The 24,678-nt window shown below is 41.7% G+C and overlaps 1 long non-coding RNA gene across 1 annotated transcript in view; it reads left to right on the top strand.

Annotated features, from left to right (window-relative positions):
• Positions 1 to 24,095, top strand: part of LOC135232617 (uncharacterized) — a 48,959-nt gene extending 24,864 nt beyond the window's left edge. Inside the window, exons 2-4 of the long non-coding RNA XR_010323188.1 lie at positions 5,030 to 5,130; positions 17,485 to 17,549; positions 22,235 to 24,095. This is a non-coding gene — a long non-coding RNA (uncharacterized LOC135232617). The remainder of the gene's footprint in view (positions 1 to 5,029; positions 5,131 to 17,484; positions 17,550 to 22,234) is intronic.
• The last annotated feature ends 583 nt before the right edge of the window (positions 24,096 to 24,678 follow it).

Genomic DNA, 24,678 nt, shown 5'->3' with positions numbered 1-24,678 from the left:
TCTTTGTTTTTACTTCACTATATTTAGCAGTTTTTCTAAATTAATGTATTTTTTTTTTAACAAGCAGATCATTTTCTAAAATTGGAAAAAGCTAATGAGAATTCTAATCTTCCTTTAAATTATACTTTCTTATTTGCCAGGTTTAATCTCAGGGATTTTCCTTCCTTTATTTTTCTAATTGATCTATGGCAGACGTGCCCCCTGGAACACTATCCGGAAAAGCTACTGCCATTATTTGTGTTTCCTGAAACGTCCCACACAAGGAGACTAGCCCCGCTGCCAACCCTGGGGCTTATTCATGGCAGATCCTCAGCCCCAAAATAAGCAGCCAGGGTGTTTCCTCTTCCAAAGGGGAAGCAGAAGCCCCTGGTGAGCAGAGGGAAGGGTGAGCCTGTCTAGACCATCATCCAGGGGGAATTCTGTCCATACAGTTCCCCATGGAAACCCCCGAGCCCGGAGCAGCTCTGCTGACTCAGGTCATCCGCTCTGATGGCGCCTCAGATCCTGGCCACTGACCCTCTCCAGTCCCCTACGCTCCTCCAAGAAAAGGCAAAATGTTCTGGAGGCACCTGGGTTCAGGGCAACCCTCCAAGGACAGTTTGCTCAGATAAGGTAATGGGTCCAATTAGAGTCTCCTTGATTGATTGATAGGCGCTGCCAGTTCAGCTTTGGTTCCACCTAGAGATAATCCTCTCCTCTTATCTCAGGGAACTGCCGCCAGCTGGGGTGGAGCCCGGAGGGACTCTTGGAACAGCAGAAAAAAAAAAAACAAATGCAGGTGAACAGGTCTCATTTTCATTTATGAGTAAAAGATTCATTGCAGTGATTCTCAACCAGGCCAATTTCCCCACCAGGAGACATTTGACAAAGGCTGGTAATATTTTTGATTGTCACAACTAGAAGAGGATGTGTGATACTGGTTAGAGGCCTGGGATGCTGCTACACAACCTACAAGGCATAGACTACCTAACACACACACATACACCCTAAAGCAATGGTCTGGCCCCAAAAGTCAATTGTGTTGAGATTGGGAACGCTGTTCTAAGGTGTGCAGTGTGCTTTATAACTTCAAAGAACAGGATTCTGGGGGATTCCAAGAGCTGAAGTGTTGGATCTCAGGGTTAGATATCTCAAAAGGAAGATACACTGGGAGGAAGAATAAAAAGAATGAAAGCAATGTCCCTAGGTCAGTGGTGCCCATCTCAAACATGGTATAACTCTATTTTAAATGTATTTTTAAAGTGATTGCCTTATAAATACTTTTTTTTTTTTTTTTTAAGAAAAATAAAACAAATGTGAGAAAGGGTTGAGGAAGAAAGGAGAGAGATCTGGGTGCTGGCCACTAGCTTTGCTCTGATTCTGAACGTTTGGTGATTGTTGTTGTTGTTGTTAGGTGCCATCGAGTTGGTTCCAACTCATAGAAACCCTATGTACTACAGACCAAAACACTGCCTGGTCCTTCATCATCCTCAATCATTGCTACGTTTCGGCCCATTTTTGCAGCCACTGTGTCAATCCAGCTTGTCAAAGGTCTTCCTCTTCTTTGATGACCCTGTACCTTACCAAGCATGATATATTTCTCAGGGACTGGTCCCTCCTGATAACACGTCCGCAGTACGTGAGAAGAAGCCTTGCCATCCTTGCTTTTAAGGAACATTCTGGCTGTACCTCTTCCAAGACAGACTTGTTCGTTCTTCTGGAAAGTCCTTGGTATATTCAATATTCCTTGCCAAGACCATAACTCAAAGGCATCAATTCTTCTTCAGTCTTCCTTATTCAGTGTCCAGCTTTCGCATGCATACGAGATGACTGAAAATACTATGGCTTGGATCAGGTGCACCTTCATCTTCAAAGTGACATCTTTGGTTTTCAACACTTTAAAAAGGTTTTTTGCAGCAGATTTGCCCAATGCGATACATCTTTTGATTTCTTGACTGCTATTTTTGTGGGCATTGATTGTGGATCCAAGTAAAATGAAATCCTTGACAACAACAATGTTTTCTCTGTTTATCATGATGTTGCTTATTGACCAAGTTGTGAGAATTTTTGCTCTCTTTATGTTGAGGTGTAATCCAAACTGAAGGCTGTAGTCTTTGATATTCACCAGTAAGTGCTTTAAATCCTCCACACTAGATAATTTTGCAAGACCAACAACTTATTCATTGAAAATGCCTTTTTCAACAACATAAACAGTGACTACACGCGTAGCCCTCACTGGATGGAATACACAGGAATCAAATCAACTACATTGTGGAAAGAGACAATGGAAAAGCTCAATATCATCAGTCAGAACAAGGCCAGGGGCCAACTGTGGAATAGACCATCAATTGCTCATATGCAAGTTCAAGTTGAAGCTAAATTAACACAAGCCCATGTGAGTCAAAATATAAACTTGAGTATATCCCACCTGAATTTGGAGACCATCTGAAGAATAGATTTGATACGTCGAACACTAATGACCAAAGACCAGACAACTTGTGGGATGACATCAAGGACATCATATACAAAGAAAGCGAAAGGTCCTTAAAAAGACAGGAAAGACAGAAAAGATCAAAAAGGATGTCAGAAGAGACTCTGAAACTCGCTTTTGAATGTAAAGTAGCTAAAGCGAATGGAAGAAACGATGAAGTAAAAGAGCTGAACAGAAGATTTCAGAGAGTGGTTTGAGAAGACAAAGTATTATAATGAAATGTGCAAAGACCTGGAGTTAGAAAACCAAAAGGGAAGAACACATACAGCATTTCTGAATCTGAAAGAACTGAAGAAAAAATTCAAGCCTCGTGTGCAATTTTGAAGGATTTCATGGGCAAAATATTGAATGACACAGGAAGCATCAAAAAAAAGATGGAAGAAATACACAGAGTCACTGTACCAAAAAGAACTGGTCAATGTTCAACCTTTTCCTGAGAAGGATGTGATCAAGAACTGATGGTATTGAAGGAACAAGTCCAATCTGCACTTAAGGCATTGGGGAAAAACAGGGCTCCAGGAATTGACAGAATACCAATTGAGATACTTCAACAAATGAATGCAGTGATGGAAGCTCTCACTAGTCTATGTCAAGAAATTTGGAAGACAGCTACTGGCCAACCGACTTGAAGAAATATGTATTTGTGCCCATTCCAAAGAAACATGATCCAACAGAATGTGGAAATTATTGAACAATATCATTAATATCACACGCAAGTAAAACTTTGCTGAAGATGATTAAAAAACGGTTGCAGCAGTACATCAACAGGGAACTGTCATACAGTCAAGCCAGATTCAGAAGAGGACATGAAATGAGGGATATCGTTGCTGATGTCAGATGGATCTTGATGAAAGCAGAGAATACCAGAAACATGTTTACCTGTGTTGTATTGATTATGCAAAAGCATTTACTGTGCGGATCATAACAGATTATAGATAACATTTTGAAAAATGGGGATTCCAGAACGCTTAATTGTGCTGATGCTTAACCTGTACATGGCCCAAGAGGTTCAAACAGGCAAGGGAATCCTGAGTGGTTTAAAATCAGGAAAGGTGTGAGTAAGAGTTGTATCATTTCACCACATTTATTCAATCTATGTGCTGAGCAAATGATCTGAGAAGCTGGACTATATGAAGAAGGACACGGCATCAGGATTGGAGAAAGATTCATTAACAACATGTGATATGCAGATATTTTGTGATTAAAGACAGCAGTAACAGAAAAAGCATGGAATCCATATTTGTCATGTTAACCCTTGTGATTGTCTGGAACCTGGGAAACATCTTTGACCGAGCCTGAGAGTATATCAACATCGCACAAAGTGACTAGAAACTTAGTAACGATCTAGTTCGTTTAACCAATACGGGTGATCAAAATGTCTGTGGTTGACGTTGCATCAATGAAGATTTGACTTAACTCTGTTAACATTTGCCAAATCTTTGCTTTGCTTCTTGCTGCGAGCATTAGTTATCTACTTGGGTATTCTTCTTTGTTTGTTGAACATTTTATTGTATTTTAGATGAAAGTTCACACAGCAAATTAGTTTCCCATTCAACAATTCATACAGATATTGTTCCGTGACATTGGTTGCTATCCCTGCAATGTGCCAGCACTTTCCCCATTTCTACCCTGCTTTCCCCATGGCCATCCCTCCAGTATCCTTGCCCCTCCTTGTCTTTTCATCTTTGCTTTTGCGTAAATGTTGCCCGTTTGTTCTCATATATGTATAGTTGATTATTCTAAGAAGTACATTCTTCAAGGGTGTTATTGTTTATTTTGTAGGCCAATCTATTATTTGTGTGAAAGGTGACCTCTGGTCGTGGCTTCACTTCCAGGTTGAAATGGTGTCTTAGGGCGATAGTCTTGGGGTTCATCCAGTCTCTATCAGTCTAGTAAGTCTGGTCTTTTTTTATCAATTTGAGTTTTGTTCTACATTTTTCTCCCATTCTAACTCAGACCTATCGTGTCCCTGGTCAGAGCAGCCAATAGTAGTAGCTGGGCACCATCTGGTTTTTCTGGTCTCAGGCTAGAGGAGGCTGTGGTTTGTGTGGGCCATTAGTCCTGTGGACTAGTAGCTTCCTTGTGTCTTTGGTTTCCTTCACTCTCCTTTGCTCCAGACAGGAAGAGATGAATAGCTGTGTCTTAAATGACCACTTGCAATTTTTTAGGACCCCAGACACTACTCACCAAACTAGGATGTAGAACATTATCTTTATGAACTACATTATGCTGGTTGACCTAGGTGTCCCCTGAGACTATGGTCCTTAGCCTTCAAGCCCAGTAACTCAGTCCCACGAGGTGTTTGGATATGTCTAAGAAGTTTCCATAACTGTGCCCCCTATGTGCTCTATTATATGTATGAGTATATATATAGTGCATACAAATATATATATACAAATGGCCACAACTATACCTATATATGCACACACATGTACTCCCATATGCCCTCCCACACCTGTATAGCATACATATCCACCTATGTAACCACACACAAATTTTTGGTTATTGCAGAATCGTATATGTTATAGCATTTACCGTAGTTGTCCTTTACTCTTGCAGACCTCTCTGTGTCTTCATTTACCTTGGTCGCGTTGTGCTGACTTCCCCCATATTGTGTATTGCCTTTCCCTTCACCAGAATTAACAAGACTCTACTATCTGGTAAGTGATTTTCCCTTCCCCTCCCACCCCTGATAACCTTCAAAGAATGTTGCTTTCTGTGTGTAAACTTATTCTTGACTTTTTATAAAAATGGTATCATACAGTGTTTGTCCTTTTGTGATTGACTAATTCCACTCAGCATAATGTCCTCCAGATTCATCATGTTATAAAATGTTTTCTACTTGAATGTTTTTGAGCCTTGGGTAGGATGCTGTTACATGTCCTCCTCCTTCAACTCCTGTCCCAAGATCTGATTTGATTTCACAAACATTGACTGAATTCTTCCAATGTGCCTAGCAGTGTGGCAACAGCTGTGGATACATACATAGACTAATTTGAGATTAGTCTGTTTTAGTCAGGATTCCCTCAGTCTGGGATTTTGAGACTGAAGCCTTGAAATGATGGTGTTATCTCCAATGGAAGAGGATCCCAGGTGAGTGAGTAGGAGCTGATTTGAGCTGGAAGACAATGACTCAGGGCATGTGATGATCAGGACATCCCAGTGGAAATGTTCATGAGGTTGTTGGAGCTGAAGGGCTCGATCTCAGGCGAGAAAATGAGTTCAAGATCTAAATATGGAAGCCTTCCACGTAAAGGGCAGAAAATAGAACAGAAGACCAAGGGCAGAACCTTGAGTTCCAATTCAGAAAGGAGGGAGGGGTAGGAGGCACAAAAGAAAGCAGCAAAGGAGATGGGTAAGAACACGAAGGAGATGGGTAAGAACAATTAGAGAAAATAGGAAGGAAACCAAGACAGCTCAGTGCTATTGCATTTGAGGATGGAGAGTTTTTTGTTTGTTATTCTTTTTCTAAGGGTCAGTCAAAAAGTGTCAAAGCTTCAAAGCATGAAGCCCAAGGAAAGGACACTGGAATGTAGGGTGACCAACCATACTCATTTACCCAGGACTGAGGGTTGCTATGAATTAGAATTGACTTGACAGCAATGGGTTTGGTTTTTGTGTTGGGTCCTGGTTTTAGCACTGAAAATCCCACACCGCAGGAAGCATCTCAGTCCTGAGGGAAGCAGGATGATTGATCACCCTACAGGATCATGCAAAGCCTTAAGCCAGATACAAGGAGCCCTGGGCGCAACAGTTAAGCGAGCAGCTGCTAACCCTAAGGTTTGGCAGTTTTAAGCCACCTATCTACTCTGTGGGAGAAAGACCAGGCTATCTGCTTCCGCAAAGATTCCATTACCCATTGCCATCGAGTCAATGCCAACTCATAGTGACAGTATAGGACAGGGTGGAACTTGCCCATAGGGTTTCCAAGGCTGTAATCTTTACAGAAGCAGACTGCCATGTATTTCTCCCATTGAGTGGCTGGTGGGTTCAAACTGCCAATCTTTCAGTTAGAAGTGCTTAAGTACTGCACTACCAGTGTTCTTTCCTGTAAAGATTACAGCCTAGAAAACCCCATGGGGCAGTTCTACTCTGTCACATGGGATCGCTATGAGTCGAAAATTGACTTGAGAGGCACCCAACAACAAGAAACCAGGTACTAAGTTGGGGCACCAAAAATGAATAGTTCAGCAGTCAGTAGCATCAATTGCTATCCTCTAAGAGACCACATTTTTTAAAAAGTCAAATTCTGCATTGGCCACATGCTCTTGGCATGACCCTGGTACAGACATAGGCCAAGGTTAACAAACTGAACTGTTGAATCCAGTGTTTGCAAACCTTTAATCGCTTTTCGAGGTTTCTGGCCTGGAAACATTTCCTATCATAAAATACAGCTAGTGAAACTCCTCTTTGGCTCAAGTACTGTTTCTCTACCTTGCTTTCACCCAAGTGATTCCTTTTACTGGAAAGTCAGCTGTTAAGATAGAGTTGATTGCCTTTTGGAAAAGAAACTAAACCAACCAAACCCACTGCTAGTCAAGTCAATTCCGGCTCATAGCAACCCCATAGGGTTTCTGAGGCTGTAAATCTTTACGGAAGCGTATTGTCACATCTTTCTCCTGCAGAGTCTCTGGTGGTTTCGAACCCACTGACCTTTTGGTTAGCAGTTGATCACTTTAATCACTGCACCATCAGGCCTTCTTTGGAAAAGAAAGTGAACCTAAAAACTGACACACCTGACAGAAAGATTGAAGAAAATTAGCTCACTCCATCAAAGCTGGAGATCTGATTTAGAAGAAACTGCAACAGATTTGGGGGAACTACAAGGTACCTCTCTGGCAGCTTCTACAAGCCCATAGCTTTTCTGAAGACCTCACGTATTGTGTTTTTGTCAGTGTCACAAAGCTCTTTTTCCACTAGTATCTTCTGGTATTTGGAAATTAGGGGAAACTCTAAGTGGTTTTCATGTTTTTTTGCAGTTGTTTTTTAACATGCTTCTGATTCTGCCTATTTCCTTAAAGCAGGAGGCCAAAAGCTGGCAGCCTGTGGGCCATTTCAGCCTGTGAATGTGTTTTGTTTGGCTTACAAGGTGTTTTTTAAAAAATCTTAATTAGTTGCCAGCATTTACAGATCAGGAGATTTTTATATAAAATTCCGGATATCCTGCTTTTCTTGAAAAATTGGAAGATCTGAAGACACTGGGGCTGCATGCCCATGTGGCAACAATCCATAGGAACTGGGCAGCAGCTGCTCCCTTGGGAGGGGGCATGTGCCATTCCCTTACCCCCATCTACCTGGCCTGCTACTTCCTTTACTGTACCTTCCAGGCCTATTCTCAAGACCCACAGAAAATGTGGCTTCCAAAATACCTCAGTCATTAGTTCTGAGCCACTTGCCTTGACCTGCTTCCTGCTCTGCATCCCAACATGTTCCCAAGCCTTGGAGGTTCTGGCATTGTGACTGATTTCCTGTTTGTGGATTCGACTCATCCTTCTGGCTCAACACCTGGCACCATTCCCCCAGGTTACCTGTGTTTCCTGCCCACTCTGCCCTTGCCCCTTTAAACCAGGAAGACCCACTCATATTCTATGCCACTGGCAGCCACAAAAACCAAGCCACAGGCAACCGCACGCTTCATTTGCTCTCGCTCTGTTCCTGCTCTTGTTTCCTGCTCTCTTCCAGGCTAACCTGGTTGCTGAGCCTTTGACTTTATCTCCTCCTTCTGTCCTTGAAATCATACCTTGGACTTGACCATAGAGTTCGGTTCTTGCCTCAGCTCAGCCTCTTTCAAGATGTAGCTTAACAGAGGAAGACACTTAGAGGAACACAAGATAAAAAAGAAAAAGAAGCAACTATAGTAAATACTATAGCATATACAACCCTACAACAGCAGTAAAAACAAATAATTACATACAGGCAGATACATATGTTGAAACAGGTAAGGAGGGCATATAGGAGTACATTCATATACATATATTGGCTAGGCTGTGGATATTTTTACATACATATTTGTACGTACAGCATGTATATTCATATATATAATAGAGCACAAAGGGGTACAGTCATAGAAGCTTCTTAGACACATCCAAACACCTTGAGGGATTGAGTTACTGAGGCTGAGGGCTGGCGACCATAGTCTCAGGGGACAACTAGGTCAATTGGTATAACGTAGTTTATAAAGAAAATGTTCTTCATCTTACTTTGGTGAGTAGCATCTGGGGTCTTAAAAGCTTGAGAGAGACCGCCTAAGAAACATCTACTGGTCTCATCTCATCCAGAGCAAAGGAAAATGAAGAAAACCAAAGGCACAAGGAAAATATTAGTCCAAAGGACTAATGGACCACATGAACCACACCATCCACCAGCCTGAGTCCTGAAGAACTAGATGGTGCCCAGCTACCACCATTGACCACTCTGACAGGTATCATACTAGAGGGTCCCAGACAGAGGGGGAGAAAAATGTAGAACAAAATTCAGATTCACAAAGAAGACCAGTCTTACTGGTCTGGCAGAGACTGGAGGAACCCCCAAGACTATGGCCCCTGACACCCTTCTAACTTAGAACTGAAGCCACTCCCAAAGTTCACCTTTCAACCGAAGATTAGACAAGCCTATAAAACAAACAATAACACATGTAAGGAATGTGCTTCTTAGATCAATCAAGTATATGAAATCAAATGGGCAACACCTGCCCAAAAGTAAAGATGAGAAAGAAGGAAGGGACAGGAAAACTGGACAAATAGAAACAGGGAAACCTGGGTGGAAAGGGGAAGAATACTGACACATTGCAGGGATTGGAACCAATGTCATGAAAAAATTTATGTAAAATTTTTGAATGAGAAACTAATTTGCTCTGTAAACTTTCACCTAAAGCACAGTAAAATTAAAAAACAAACAAACAAAACCTATGGACTACAGTTCTCTGACACACACGGGGTTGCCATGACTCAGAATAGACTAGACGGCAACTAGTTCTGGTTCTGCTTAGTATATTCACGAGGTTACGTGTCACCACTATCCAGTTCCAGAATATTTTCATCAACCCAAAAAGAAACCCCTTATTCATTAGCAGTCACTCCCCATTTTCCACCCACCCCAGCCCCTGGCAACCACTAATCTACTTTCTGTCTATATGGATTTGCCTATTCTGGACGTGTGTGCGGGTGTATGGGTATGTGTGTGTGTGTGTGCATGCACACGCTTTAGGTGAAAAAGGACATTTTTTGTATTACTTTGACTTCCTCTCCATTTGAAAGCTCTATACTTACACCATTTATTCCCTCTTCGATTGTTCTGACGTTGTTGCCATTTACAGATTGACCTCTCTGGTTTCCTGTTGTGAATCTTTAAGTTTTGTTTTATCCTTGAGAGTTTATTGTCTAGGTTGTTATCTGGCTGATGCTGTCTTGCATCCTAGATTCAGGTTGCTGTCTGATGTTGGTTCTCTAACTAAAGAGAACAGAATGAAGAAAAATGAGGAAACCCTGAGAATAATGTAGGATACAATCAAAAGCAAAAATTTGTGTGTGATTGGAGCTCCAGAACAGGGGGAGAAAACAGAAAACACAGAGAAGATCATTGAAGACTTGCTGACAGAAAACTTCCCTAGTTTCATGAAAGATGAAAAGCCGACCATCAAGAAGCTCAACGAACCCCATATAGGATACACCTCAAAAGAAAATCACCAAGATATATCAAAATCACACTCAATAAAACCAAAGACAAGGAAGGAATCCTGAGAGCAGCTTCAGAAAAGTCACATACGGAAGGGAAACACTAAGACTAAGCTCTGATTTCCTTGCAGAAACCATACAGACAAGAAGGCTATGGGATGACACATATAAAACCTTGAAAGAAAAAAAATTGCCAACCAAGAATAATACATTCTGCAATACTCTTGTTCAAATATGATGGTGAAATTAGGACATTTCCAGATAAACAGAAATTAAGGGAATATGTAAAAACCAAACCAAACTGAAAAGGACATTTTATATAAACAAAACCATAGCATTAAATTTATTTAAAAAAGATGTAGCTAAAGCTTTGCTTCTGACTCTTTCTACTTATAAAATCTTCAACCCAATCCAGCACAAGCCCTTGCAAATGTATTAGTCAGGGTAATGCTAGCTGCTGTAACAAACACTCTCCCAACAGTTCAGTGGCTTAATACAAAAAAAGTTAATTTCTTATTTACATAACAGTTAAATATGCGTTTTCCTGGTCAGGAGGCAGGATCTAGGCTGTTTCCAGCTCGTGGCTCTATCCTTTCTGAGGGTCCCAGAATCCTCTTTATCCAGGAGAAAAGAGGGAGTGGAGCAGAAACCCCTGCTTCTTAACTGCCCTGCAGCCTGGAAGTGACACCTGTCACTTCTACTCACATTCCATTGAAAAGAGTAATCATGTGCTCCCACCTAAATGAAAGAAGAGATAGGAAATGTAGTTCCTGGATGAGTTGCCATCCCCCCATGATAATGTCCTGTAATGAAAGGAACAGCCTGAGTTTTGGGTGGACAGCTGGCTATCTCTGCCACAGCACCCAGCCCAGAGAGCCACACATAGCTGGTTCCCTTGCTGAGCCTGTGCTGGTCTTCATTAGGTCTGGAAAGGAAATTATACATTTTTTTTTTCTTCAGGATTATAGAACTAGTCAGAACTCTCCGTGGCAACGGACAGAAACCCAAATCAGTCTAAGAAAAAAAATGGCATTTGTTGGGTCTCATAAGTAGGGAGATAAGGAGGTGGAGTTGTCCTTAAAGACAGTTGGATCTAGGTACTCAGACATTGCTGTTGGATCTCTCCTTCTCTCTCCATTTCCATATCTTGGCTCAGACCCCCTCTCCTGCAGATTTTTCACTTAGCAGGGAAGGTGGCCTACAGCTGCTCTTGAATCACAGCCTTCTAATTCCACACTCAGAAAAGCAAAAGCCCCTTCTTTTTCAACTCTAAACATTAAAGACCATCAAGAAGGCTCTGACAGGCTTGGCAGGGAACACAGGTGTACCAGGGAGGCAGATGACCTGTGAGTTCCTTTCCCACCATTCTGGAGCAGCTTTGTTAGGGAAACAGGTACTGCAGACAAAGCAGCAAATACCTGCCACAACATGATCCTCATGCATCCTCTCCTTTGTCTATGCAACCTCTGCCCTTCCACCTGTGGCCAGCCCAGCATTTGAGACTCTGGGCCTTAGGGCAGGGCCTGGGGGGATGGGGGGGTAGGGGAGGCAGCCTCCCAAGAACAGATCATATGCACTATGCACCATTTTATTTAAAGTCATGGTTTCTATAACAGTTTACATGATTTTCGTGATACCATGAGTTCACCAGAGTCAGAAAAGGTCTGTTAATAAGTTCCTTGCAAGGTCTTAAGAGAAAAACCCATCAAAGGGATATATTTACATAATGAAATATCATTGGAAAATTCATGTTCTTCAGGCAAGAACTTACCTCAAATGCTGAAGTATCTCATTAATTCATTAACCAACGAATAATTACCGAGCACCTGTGACACGCTCCCACCACTTGCTTGCCAGTTTGTTGTACTGTGGTAGCTTGCATGTTGCTATAACACTGGAAGTTACACCATCAGTATTTCAAATACCATTAGGGTCACCCATGGTAGACAGGTTTCAGACTAAGACAAACTAAAAGGACATCTGCAAAAACCCTATTTCCAAATAAGGTCACATTCACAGCTACCAGGTGTTAGGACTTGGACATACATTTTGGGGGACACAATTCAACTCCCTACAGTGTTCACGTGTCTGTCAGATTGTCATACTGTGGGGGCTTGCGTGTTGCTGTGATGCTGGAAGCTATCCCACCAGTATTCAGATACCAGCAGAGTAACCCATGGAGGACAGGTTTCAGCAGAGCTTCCAGGCTAAGACAGACTAGAAAGAAGGACCTGGCAGTCTACTTCTGAAAAGCATTAGCCAGTGAAAACCTTATGAATAGCAGCAGAACATTGTCTGATATAGTGCTGGAAGATGAGCCCCCACGTTGGAAGGCACTCAAAAGATGACTGGGGAAGAGCTGCCTCCTCAAAGTAGAGTCAACCTTAATGATGTGGATGGAGTAAAGCTTTCGGGACATTCATTTGCTGATGTGGCATGACTCAAAATGAGAAGAAATAGCTGCAAACATGCATTAATAATCAGAACCTGGAATGTAGGAAGTATGAATCTAGCAAAATTGGAAATCATCAAAAATGAAATGGAAAGCATAAACATTGATATTCTAGGCATTAGTGAGCTGAAATAGACTGGTATTGGCCATTTTGAATCGGACAATCACATAGTCTACTATGCTGGGAATGACAACTTGAAGAGGAATGGTGTTGCATTCATTATCAAAAAGAACGTTTCGAGATCTATCCCGAAGTACAATGCTGTCAGTGGTAGGATACTATCCATACACCTACAAGGAAGACCAGTTAATGCCATTATTATTCAAATTTATGCACCAACCACTAGGGCCAAAGATGAAGAAATAGAAGATTTTTATCAGCTGCTGATGTCTGAAATTGCTCGAACATGCCATCAAGATGCGTTGATAATTACTGGCGATTGGAATACGAAAGTTGGAAACAAAGAAGAAGGATCAGTAGTTGGAAAATATGGCCTTGGTGATAGAAACAAAGCCGGAGATCGAATGATAGAGTTTTGCAATACCAGTGACTTCTTCATTGCAAATACCTCTTTCACCAACATAAACGGTTACTATACACATGGACCTCGCCAGATGGAACACACAGAAATCAAATTGACTACATCTGTGGAAAGAGACGATGGAAAAGCTCAAATATCATCAGTCTCAGCAAGGCCAGGGGCTGTCTGTGGAACAGACCATCAATTGCTCCTATGCAAGTTCAAGCTGAAACTGAAGAAAATCAGAGCAAGTCTACGAGAGTCAAAATATGACCTGAGTACATCCCACCTGAATTTAGAGACCATCGGAAGAATAGATTTGACGCATTGAACACCGGTGACCGAAGACCAGATGAGTTGTGGAATGACATCAAGGACATCACACATGAAGAAAGCAAGAGGTCATTAAAAAGAGAGGAAAGAAAGAAAAGACCAAGATGGGTATCAGAGGAGACTCCGAAACTCGCTCTTGAGCGTCGAGCAGCTAAAGAAAAGGAACAATTGATGAAGTAAAAGAACTGAACAGAAGATTTCAAAGGGCCTCTTGAGAAGACAAAGTAAAGTATTATAATGACATGTGCAAAGAGCTGGAGATGGAAAACCAAAAGGGAAGAACACGCTCAGTGTTTCTCAAGTTGAAAGAACTGAAGAAAAAATTCAAGCCTTAAGTTGCAATAGCGAAGGGTTCTATGGGGAAAATATTAAACGATGCAACAAGCATCAGAACAACATGGGAGGAATACACAGAGCCATTATACCAAAAAGAATTAGTCGATGTTCAACCATTTCAAGAGGTGGCATATGATCAGGAACTGATGGCACTGAAGGAAGAAGTCCAAGCTGCTCTGAAGGCATTAGCGAAAAACAAGGCTCCAGGAATTGATGGAGTATCAACTGAGATTTCAACAAACAGATGCAGTGCTGGAGGTGCTCACTTGTCTATGCCAAGAAATATGGAAGATAGCTTCCCGGCCAGCTGACTGGAAGAGATCCATATTTATGCCTATTCCCAAGAAAGGTGATCCAACTGAATGTGCAAATTATAGAACAATATCATTAATATCACACACAAGCAAAATTTTGCTGAAGGTCATTCAGAAACAGCTGCAGGAGTATATTGACAGGGAACTGCCAGAAATTCAGGCCAGTTTCAGAAGAGGACATGGAACCAGGGATATCATTGCTGATGTCAGATGGATCCTGGCTGAAAGCAGAGAATACCAGAAAGACGTTTACCTGTGTTTTATTGACTACGCAAAGGCATTCGACTGTGTGGATCATAACAAATTATGGATAACATTGCAAAGAATGGGAAGTCCAGAACACTTAATTGTGCCCATGAGGAACCTTTACATAGATCAAGAGGCAGTTGTTGAGACAGAACGAGGGGATACTGATTGGTTTAAAGTCAGGAAAGGTGTGCATCAGGGTTGTATTCTTTCACCATACCTATTCAGTCTGTAAGCTGAGCAAATAATCTGAGAAGAAGAACAGGGCATCAGGATTAGAGGAAGACTCATTAACAACCTGTGTTATGCGGATGACACAACCTTGCTTGCTGAAAGTGGAGAAGACTTGAAGCACTTACTAATGAAGATCAAAGACCTCAGGCTTCAGTATGGATTACACCTCAACATAAAGAAAACAAAAATCCTCACAACTGGACCAATGAGCAACATCATGATAAACAGAGAAAGGATTGAAATTATCAAGAATTTCATTTTACTTGGATCCACAATCAACAGTCATGGAAGCAGCAGTTAAGAAATCAAAAGACACATTGCATTGGGTAGATCTGCTGTAAAGGTCCTCTTTAAAGTGTTGAAGAACAAAGATGTCACCTTGAAGACTAAGGTGCACCTGACCCAAGCCATGGTATTTTCAATCACATCATATGCATGTGAAAGCTGGATAATGAATAAGGAAGATCGAAGAAGAATTGACGCCTTTGAATTGTGGTGTTGGCGGAGAATATTGACTATACCATGGACTGCCAAAAGAACGAACAAATCTGTCTAAGAAGTATAGCCAGAATGCTCTTTAGAGGCAAGGATGGAGAGACTGTGTCTTGCATACTTTGGACGTGTTGTCAGGAGAGATCAGACCTTGGAGAAGGACATCATGCTTGGCAGAGTTTAGGGTCAGAGGAAAAGAGGAAGACTTTCAATGAGGTGGATTGACACAGTGGCTGCAACAATGAGCTCAAGCATAATGATTGTAAGGATGGCTCAGGACTGGGCAGGGTTTCGTTCTGTTGTGCATAGGGTCGCTATGAGTCGGAACCGACTCGATGGCACCTAACAACGGTGTTAAGTAAAGATGTCACTTTGAGGATAAGGTGCACCTGTCCCACGCCATGGTATTTTCAATTGCCTCATATGCATGCAAAAGCTGGGCAATGAATAAAGAAGACTGAAGAGGAATTGATGCCTTCGAATTATGGTGGGGGTGAAGAATATTAAATGTACCGTGAACTGCCAGAACAACAAACAAACAAGTCTGTCTTGGAAGAAGCATAGCCAGAATGCTCCTTAGAAGCAAGGATGGCAAGAGACTTTGTCTCACATACTTTGGCCATGTTATCAGGAGGGACCCGTCCCGGAAGAAAGACATCATGCTTGGTAAAGTAGAGGGTCAGTGAAAGAGAGGAAGACCTCAAGGAGGTGGATTAACACAGTGGCTGCAACAATGGGCTCAAGTATAACAACGATTGTGAGAGTGGCGCAGGACCAGGCAGTGCTTCGTTTTGTTGTACATAGGGTCAACATCAGTCAGGACTGACTCAACACACCTAACAACGACAACAACAGCGTTCATGGAAAAAAAATCTCCAGCCAAACTTAATAGAAATCAAGGAAGGGGTTAGAGAGTGGATAGTTCCAATAGCGTACCTGGCAGGATAGCATACCAATGGTACCTACACTTGGGAAGTGCTTCATTATACATCATGAATTCCCATATGTTCTGACTGCCATTGGCTCATGATTCCTGCCTTCCTTTCTTTAGCATATCAGGAATTTCTTCCATTCTTGGGGATCCCTTGATTCTATATACTCAGGATTCATGTTGTCTTTTGTTTGTTTGTTTGGGTTACATTACCTTATGGACTTAGTCATGGTATCACATTTTGCTACAACTGTGTTTCCTTATATACTAGAGACTGTAAGCCTAGTGAGGTGATAGACTTAAACTTATCCAAGATTGCCTGTCTAGCACCTGAATCCAAACTGGTCACATCATTGTTATTGTTGTTAGTTGCCATCAAGTTGGCTCTGAATCATGATGACCTATGTACAACAGAACAAAATGTTGTCCAGTCCCACACCATCTCCATGATTGTTGGTGTAGTGCCTTCCAACCTGAGGGGTTTATCTTCCAGCACTGTATCAGATAATGTTCTGTTGTGACCCATAAGGTTTTCATTGACTGATTTTTGGAAGTAGATTGCAAGGCCTTTCTTGAGAGTTCTCAAGATGAGATCATTCTGGATTTAGGGTCATCCCTAAATCCAAGAACTGGATTATAAGAGAAAGGAGAGGGAGATTTGAGACATAGAAACACATAGGGCAGAAGGCCATGTGAAGACAGAGGCAAAGATTGGAGGTGTATAGCCATAAGCCAAAGGATGCCTGGAGCCAGCAGAACCTGGAAGAGTCAAGTAAGGATTTTCCCCTAAAGCCTTTGGAGTGAGTGTGGCCCTGCCGACACCTTGATTTCGGACGTCTGTCCTCCAGAACTGTAAGACTAAATTTCTGATGTTTTAAGTTACCAAGTTTCAGGTAATTTGTTGCAACAGTCCTAGGAAACTAATACAAACACACATTTCCAATTTTGTATTGTTGAGTCAATTTTCTTTTTATTTATAGACATTAATAATGCTGTTAAGAGCCCTGGTGGTACAAAGGTTAAGCACTTGGCTATTAACTGAAGGGTTGGCGGTTCGAAGTCATCCAGTGGCTCCACAGGAGAAAGGCCTGGCCATCTGCTTCCTTAAAGATTATGGCCTAGAAAATCCTATGGGCCAGTTCCACTCTGACACACATGGGGTTGCTATGAGCCAGAATCGACTCAATGGCACTCAACAACAACATAACACTACTATGTAAAGTGAAGGAAGACTTACAGTCTATCTCTTGATTTTTTAAATAAACTTTTTATTTTGTGTTAATTTTAAATTTATGGAAAAGTTGCAAAGATAATACAGAAAATTCCTGCATATCCCTTACCCAGTTTCTCCTAATATTACACTACCATGGCACATTTGTCTCAAAACTAAGAAACCAACATTGGTACATTACTATTAACTAAACTCCCTACTTTATTCGAATTTCACTGCCTTTCCACTAATGTCCTTTTTTTTTGTTCTAGGATCCAATCCAAGATACTACATTGCATTTAGAAGCTCTTGAGTTTTGTGGATCATTATTCTTCAGGTGTGGATCAACCCTATTCTTTTCCTCCTTGCTGCCAATGTTTTAGACATTTCATGGTTCATTAGCACTCCACTAGAGTGTGAGCAAGGGAAGGAAATGATTTTGAAATGCAAATTAGCCAAATGTTGTTATTTATTGGTTTGTGGCAGTTAGCTCAGTTACTAATAAGGCCAAGGTTATTGGCTTCATCTCAGTAAATGAGTCAGCTGGCTTAGCAATGACAGAGGAAATTTTGTCTGCACCCCAAACCCAGTCTAGATTTTCTTACGTGCAAATTTTTTGCCACAATGAGATAATGATGGCCGTGCATGCCCTTTTACTTTACTGCTCAAAGTGTGGCCCATAGACCAGCAGCATCAATCAGCATCCCCTCAGAACTTGCAGAAATGCAGAATCTCAGACCCCACCCCAAACCTACTGAAGCAGAATCTGCGGTTTAACTGGATTGCCAGATGGTTAAGAAGCCTGACCATTCAGCAAATAGTTATTGGGAACCTACTCTGTGGTAGGTATTAGAGTCACAAACATGAAAAAAGAAAAGGAATGTATCTCTGCCACCATAGAGCATCCAGCCTGGTAGGGAATCCAGAGGAAAAAATAACTACAATTACAAAGATAACTGGGATGACAGAGGAAGCACAGGGTACTATGGGGAAACAAAAGAGAGATGACTAATCTTGAACTGGGGAACCAGGGAAGTCTTCTCAGAGAAAGTCATACTTGACCTGAGCCCTGAAGAATAGCCAGTTTGCCATGTGAGAGAAAAAGGAAAAAAACAGGGAAGGGGAGTGGAAGAAAAGCAATTTAGGGATGGAGGAACTCAGAGGCAAGGGAGGCCATGGTGCCTCCCGGGAAATGCAAGTAGCTCATCTGATTTCTTCCATTTTTCTTCTCTTCCTCCTTTACATTTTCCCTGACTCTCTAAGCCAGCCCTGTTTCTCCTCTTTTCTTATGCAGAACAACTCTGTTTTACCAGCTCCAGACTCTCTCTTACACATCCAAAGATTTAGCTAAACCTTTTGGTGTCACCATTTATAAGGGTCTACCAGATCAAATCCTTAAATCAAGACCACCCCCCTTCCAAGTCTTTGCCTGCGGATGGGAGTGAAGGTGAAGGCAGTTTCCTTCTTCCAATTTCACTTGCTGTTGGCGGGAGTACCAAGTACAATGGGAGCACAGGGTAGGAGCACCTCTCTAAGCAGGTTAGCCTGGTAAGAAGTTACAGGGAAGTGAAGATCTGAAAGGGTGAAGCGAAGACCAGGAGGGTAGAAACCATGTTTCACACTGCGGTAAATAGCTTTTACTAATACAGGAAGGAGGGAGGGAGAGAGCAAGGCTTGTTTTAGGAATTGAGGAGAACAGAATGTGGCCTTCAAGGAAGATTAAGACTCAGTAAGTGGAGAGGAAGAGGAGAAAATTTTCTAGGCAGGACCCTGCTGATAGGAAAGGCAGAGAGGGAGATTGCTTGTTGTTTCTTGTCCAAACACTAGACCCTTTTGACTGAAATGAAGGACTATCACAGAACACGTTTGGTGTTAAGGTATGAGAGGTAGTTAAGGGCCAGTTTATAAAAGGCATAGAACATCAGGTTATTACTGGACGTCACTTTCACAAGCAGTAAGGAGCTATGGAAGTTTTTGGCATGGCATGTCAAATCATGCTGCCAAGACTACTTTTATTGAGTTAGGCTGTATGTTTGCAAGTGTATACCTTTAGACTACACTAACCCTGATTATACACACACATATATCTTCAATTTATGAAAGAGCAACTCTCTGGTAATATAGAACCTGCGTAGATCTTGTCTTTTTCCTTTGGCTTAGTGATTCTTTCGTTAGGGCATTTTGCAGATGGACAATGTGTTGGATATGATTAATTGGCTCACAGCATCCATTCCCATTTTTTTTGCTGACCTTCATATAATACAAAAGCTAAAAAAAAAAAAAAAAGCCATAAAATATGTTTCTCAGACTCCCTTGCAGCCAGGTTGCTGGTTAATGCAAATCCATAAATTAGAAGCACTCATGAGAGATGTTTAAGGCAGACAGGAATCAAAGGCCACCTTCCGGATGTTTTGGCTATGTTCTGCTGGTAAGCAATGTCAAGTAGATGTAGAAGTCTGCAGCTGTAGCCCGGTGTTCAATTTCCAGATCAGTGAGTGCCAAGGTAGAACTCGTGGCAGAGAAACAAACAAAGAAATCCAAACCCATTGCTGTGGAGTCAATTCCGACCCATAGCGACCCTATAGGACAGAGAAGACCTGCCCCGTAGGGTTTCCAAGGAGCGGCTGGTGGATTCAAACTGCTGACCTTTGGTTAGCAGCTGAGCTCTTAACCACTATGCCAAGCAGAGGTAAATCCTGATTCCTGGATTTGAGCCATGGTGGTGAATTCTTAAACCCAGTCATCCCATAAGTAGCCTCCTGATTATGGCAGAGTTGCAGTCCCCCTGGTAGATCAGTTCTTGAGTGCTCTGGGAGTCATTCCAAGAGGGAATTCCGTTCTCCAATCCTTCTGATAATTATAAAATTATTAATTTCCTTCTTTCTTTGAATGTTTTGGGCAGCTTCTTTTTCCTGCTCTGAACCTTGACTTCAACAGCAAGAGAATATGAAAGGATAGTTTCTCAGTGAATAGACTCTCAAAAAACATTTTTACAGTTGACACCCAAGCTATGACGAATTGAAGGGTCTGAGACCACCTGCCTCCTAGTGCACTGAGCTTTTCTAGGATAGAGTCTCCAAAGTGTGATACATACATCTTGAACGGTCCATGGGAGGATTTCAGATGGTCTGTGAGTGAACATTTATACAATTTTAATAGGTGTGTGTTTATTTTAATGTGTACTAGAAAAAAATTATGTGTAGCATATTAGACCTGTGATTTTAAGAATATTATTGTTCATGGCAAATCTAGTAAGTACATCAGGAAAACACGTTAACTAGTTTAATGAAAAATGTTAAATAAATAACAGATAGATGGCACACAGATTTGGCAGAAAGCATGAGAATGGCACTCAAATGACCCAAGTTTGGAAAACTTTCTCCTGGCTACTCATTCTTACGGGTCCCCTTTTTGTAGAAATAAAAAACACCAACCCAGTGCCCTCAAGTCAATTCCGACTCCTAGTGACGCTATAGGATGGAGGGTTTTTGTAGGAATAGGGAAGAGCAATTTGGGACCATAAACCCTTCTCCCCCACCATTCTTTTTAACTCCAGCTACTACCAAAAAGTCTATATTGCTCTGCAGTGTCCTAGAGAGAACACCCAGAACCTACAGATTATCATCTGACAAGGCTGGATTAGCCCATCAGCAGGACCAAAGGGTGGTGTGGGAAGGAGAAACTAACTGCAAGATGAGCCTGGCTGAGGGAACAGCATGTATTAGGCACAGAGCCATTAAGCTGAGAAATACCAGAGTTGGGTGTGTTCTTTATGGGGACTTATTACAGTGAAAAGGAGGGTAAGAACCCAGAATTATTCTCCTAAAATGAAAGCTGTTAAAACCATCTCCCAAGAGTTCCTGTCAGGAGCCACAAGCCCCAGACACACTAACAAAATAAGGAACAGCTAGGAGCAGCTATACCTCTCTGTCCTTGTTTTCATTCCTAAGACCTCTGAAGAGATATTGCAGATCTGTGACTCTAAATGTAACGAGTATAAATTGCAAGTACTCAAAAGCCATACCTTGATAATGCTTAACTGCAGCAACAAAGAGATAAGACAAGAAACTGGACTAGAGGACATTTAGAAAAAAGGGTCGAACAGCTCAACGATTTCCAAATGCCTGTCTATAGACCAGTGTCCCGCTGACTACAGAATAATCACTTATATGGGGGGATGGCGTGTGTTTTGAAGTTATAGATTCCCAGTCAGCGCCCAGAGAAAATTCTGGTTCAGGTCAGAGATGGAGTCCCAGGATTTGTATTTTTAACAACCTGGCCCAGGTGGTTTTAATGCTTAGTTTGCAAACTGCTTTTCCAGCCCTTGTGCTTTATGTCTAGTCACTTCCTTCTATTCCCTGCTGACCCAAGGCCTCATTCTTTCCTCTCTGGTTAATTTGAACAGCTTTCTTACTTATCTACTGCCTCTCTTTCTTTAAACACTGCAGCCAAAACAACAACTCTAAAAGACAGGAAAATCATATATCTTAGTAAAGAGAAAAAGGATTTAGGTTAAAAAAAAAAAAAAGCTTTACCCCAGGAAAAGTCATTTAACCTCTAAAAGTTTCAGTTTCCTCGTTTTAAAAAAAAATAGATTATAAGTGTATCCACATCACTTGGTTGTTCTAAAGATCAAACAGGACTATTGTTTAAAGCACCTACTGAAATATGGTCAAGTTGATCACATTATTTCTATGCTCAGAAACGTTCAGTGACTACTAGAGTAGACATGTCTTTTGGTAACATCTCTTCCTTTGGAAACTTTGCCTCCATTTCCCCTGTTCTGTAGGATTCTGGTGGAAAGTCAATCCCAGGTCCTCAGAGGTAGGCACATGACCCAATTTAAGCCAATCAGACTCTCTTCTGAGAATTCGAATTTTGAGCGGGGATTCAAGGGTGAGAAGTGGTTGAAGTTGAATCATGAGTTTATCTCTTGGAGATCCCCTCTCGCCTGGTCAGTTCTTCCTGCAATTCTGTAAACTCCTCAGTGCTCTTACAACAAATTGCCCCTTCTTTTTTCAGCTAACCCAGAATTAGTTCCTGCCTCCTGAAACCAAGGGGCCCTAACTGATAAGGCTCCTCATTGCCTACAGAATGAAGCATACAAAGTTCTCATCTCACATAACAGGTTGTATCTCACTTAATGGCCCTTCCCTAACTAAGCTTTAAGCACCTGTTGAACGATCCACTGCAAGCTCGCTACTAGACTGTTTATATCTTATGAGCAAGGAAGGCGTCTCCTTTTGTAAGTCCTCAAGATCCCATGCTGGATGGTTTGCTATATGTTGACCAGGTTTAATTGAGAACCAGCTGTGACATTAATAACAAAAAACACAGACACATACAAAAGGCATTCTGTGGCTCAAAGTAGAAATGGTTGCCAGAGACTAAGCTTACAAAGAATCTGGGTGTAAACCAAGTTCTGGGGATATTTTAGAAAGTATATTCTGAACTCAACAAGAAAAAAAAGACAAACAGCCCAATTTAAAACTGGGCAAAGGAATTAAAGACACGGGTATTCAAAGAAGATATGGGAATGGACAGCAAGCACGTGAAAAGATGCTCAACATCATTTATCATTAGGGAAACGCAACTCAAAACCACCGCAAAATACCACTTCATAACTACTAGGATGGCTATTATCGGAAAAATGGAAAATAACAAGTGTTGGAGAGGATGTAGAAAAATTGGAACCCTTATCCATTGCTGATAGGAACGCAAAATGTTGCAACCACTGTGGAAAAGAGTTGAGCAGTTCCTCAAAAAGATAAACAGAATTACCATATGATCCAGCAATTCATCTCTGAGGTGTATTCCCCAAAAACCTGAAAGTAGGAGCTCAAATAGGTACTTGTACACTGATGTTCGTTGCGGCATTATTTACAATAGCCAAAAGAGGGAAACAATCCAAGTGTCCATCAGTAGACGAATGAAAAAACAAAATGTGGTATACCCATACAATGAAATATTATTCAGCCATAGTAGGAATGACGTTCTGATACATGTTACGATATGGATGAACCTTGAAAACATTATGCTGAGTGAAATAAGCCGATCACAAAGGGACAAATATTGTATGATCCCACTTATCTGAGGTAAATGCATAGAGATCAAAGTTTATCAGGGGTTACCAGGGGCTAGGGAGAGGGGAAAATGGGGAGTTATTGCTTAAGGGATACTGAGTTTTTGTTTAGTTGTTGTTAGGTGCCGCCGAGTGGGTTTTGACTCATTGCGACCCTATGCACAACAGAACGAAACACTGCCCAGTCCTGAGCCATCCTAACAATTGTTGTTATGCTTGAGCTCATTGTTGCAGCCTCTGTGTCAGTCCACCTCTTGAAGGTCTTCCTCTTTTGCTCTGACCCTGTACTCTGCCAAGCATGATGTCCTTCTCCAGGGACTGATCCCTCCTGGCAACGTGTCCAAAGTATGTAAGAGGCAGTCTCGCCATCCTTGCCTCTGAATAGCCTTCTGGCTGTACCTCTTCTAAGGCAGATTTGTTCGTTCTCTTGGCAGTCCATGGTATACTCAATATTCAGTATTTTGTTTAGGGAAATGAAAAATATTTGGAAATGGATAGTGGTGATGGTTGCACAACATGGTGAATATAATTAATGTCACTGAATTGTACACTTACAAATGGTTACAATTGCAAATGTTTTGTTATGTATATTTTACCACAATAAAAAATTGCTTAATTTAAAAAAAAAGAGGAAAAAGTATATTCTAAAGTGTGTATTTTATTCCTTTGGTTGGAAATTTAAGATAGAGGTCCCAACTTAACCAGTCTACTGACTTCCAATAAGGCCAAACCACTTTGGTCTTCCATTCTGATGTTCAGAAAGGTTATTTGTATCCTCAGGACATCCTGATGACCCAGGAGATCTTGTCCATAGGTGATGGGTTAGTAAAACCTAAATCAAGCAGATATCTCTATCTCTGTCTCTGTCTTTATCTGTATATCTGTATAAGGAGTGCTAGTAGCATAGTGGTTATGTGCTTGGCAGCTGACCAAAAGGTCAATGGTCAGGTTGGCAGTTCAAACCCACCAGGCACTCCAAGGGAGAAAGATGTGGCAGTCCCCTTTCCCTGGATGGGAAAGACAGGAGTTCCCAGCCTTCTGCTGACATCCCTCCTCCCCTGTCCCCCACCCCCCATAGGGCCTCATCTAATGGGTCCTCATAGCCAGGTGTGGAGACATATGCTGCTCAGAGTGTCCCTCACAACTAGTCCCTGGAGATGAATCAATGGTTGTCCTCTCCCACACAGTTAAAACTCATTACCAGAGAATTTTAGAACTGGAAGGAGCTTTAGCGCAAGTAGTTTAATTCTGATTTAACCATGGATGGCGGGGGAGGGAGCCAGACAGTAAATATAGTTAGTCTTGTATTTCTGGGGCATTCCTAGAAACTTGAGAAGGGTGAAGGGAACTTGATCACCTACCTTCTGGCAAGCTCTGTGTTATA

Source organism: Loxodonta africana, chromosome 10, assembly GCF_030014295.1.
Source record: "Loxodonta africana isolate mLoxAfr1 chromosome 10, mLoxAfr1.hap2, whole genome shotgun sequence".
Classification (NCBI taxonomy): domain Eukaryota; kingdom Metazoa; phylum Chordata; class Mammalia; order Proboscidea; family Elephantidae; genus Loxodonta; species Loxodonta africana.
Note: the sequence above shows the minus strand (reverse complement) of the source record. Positions and strands in the feature narration are given on the sequence as shown.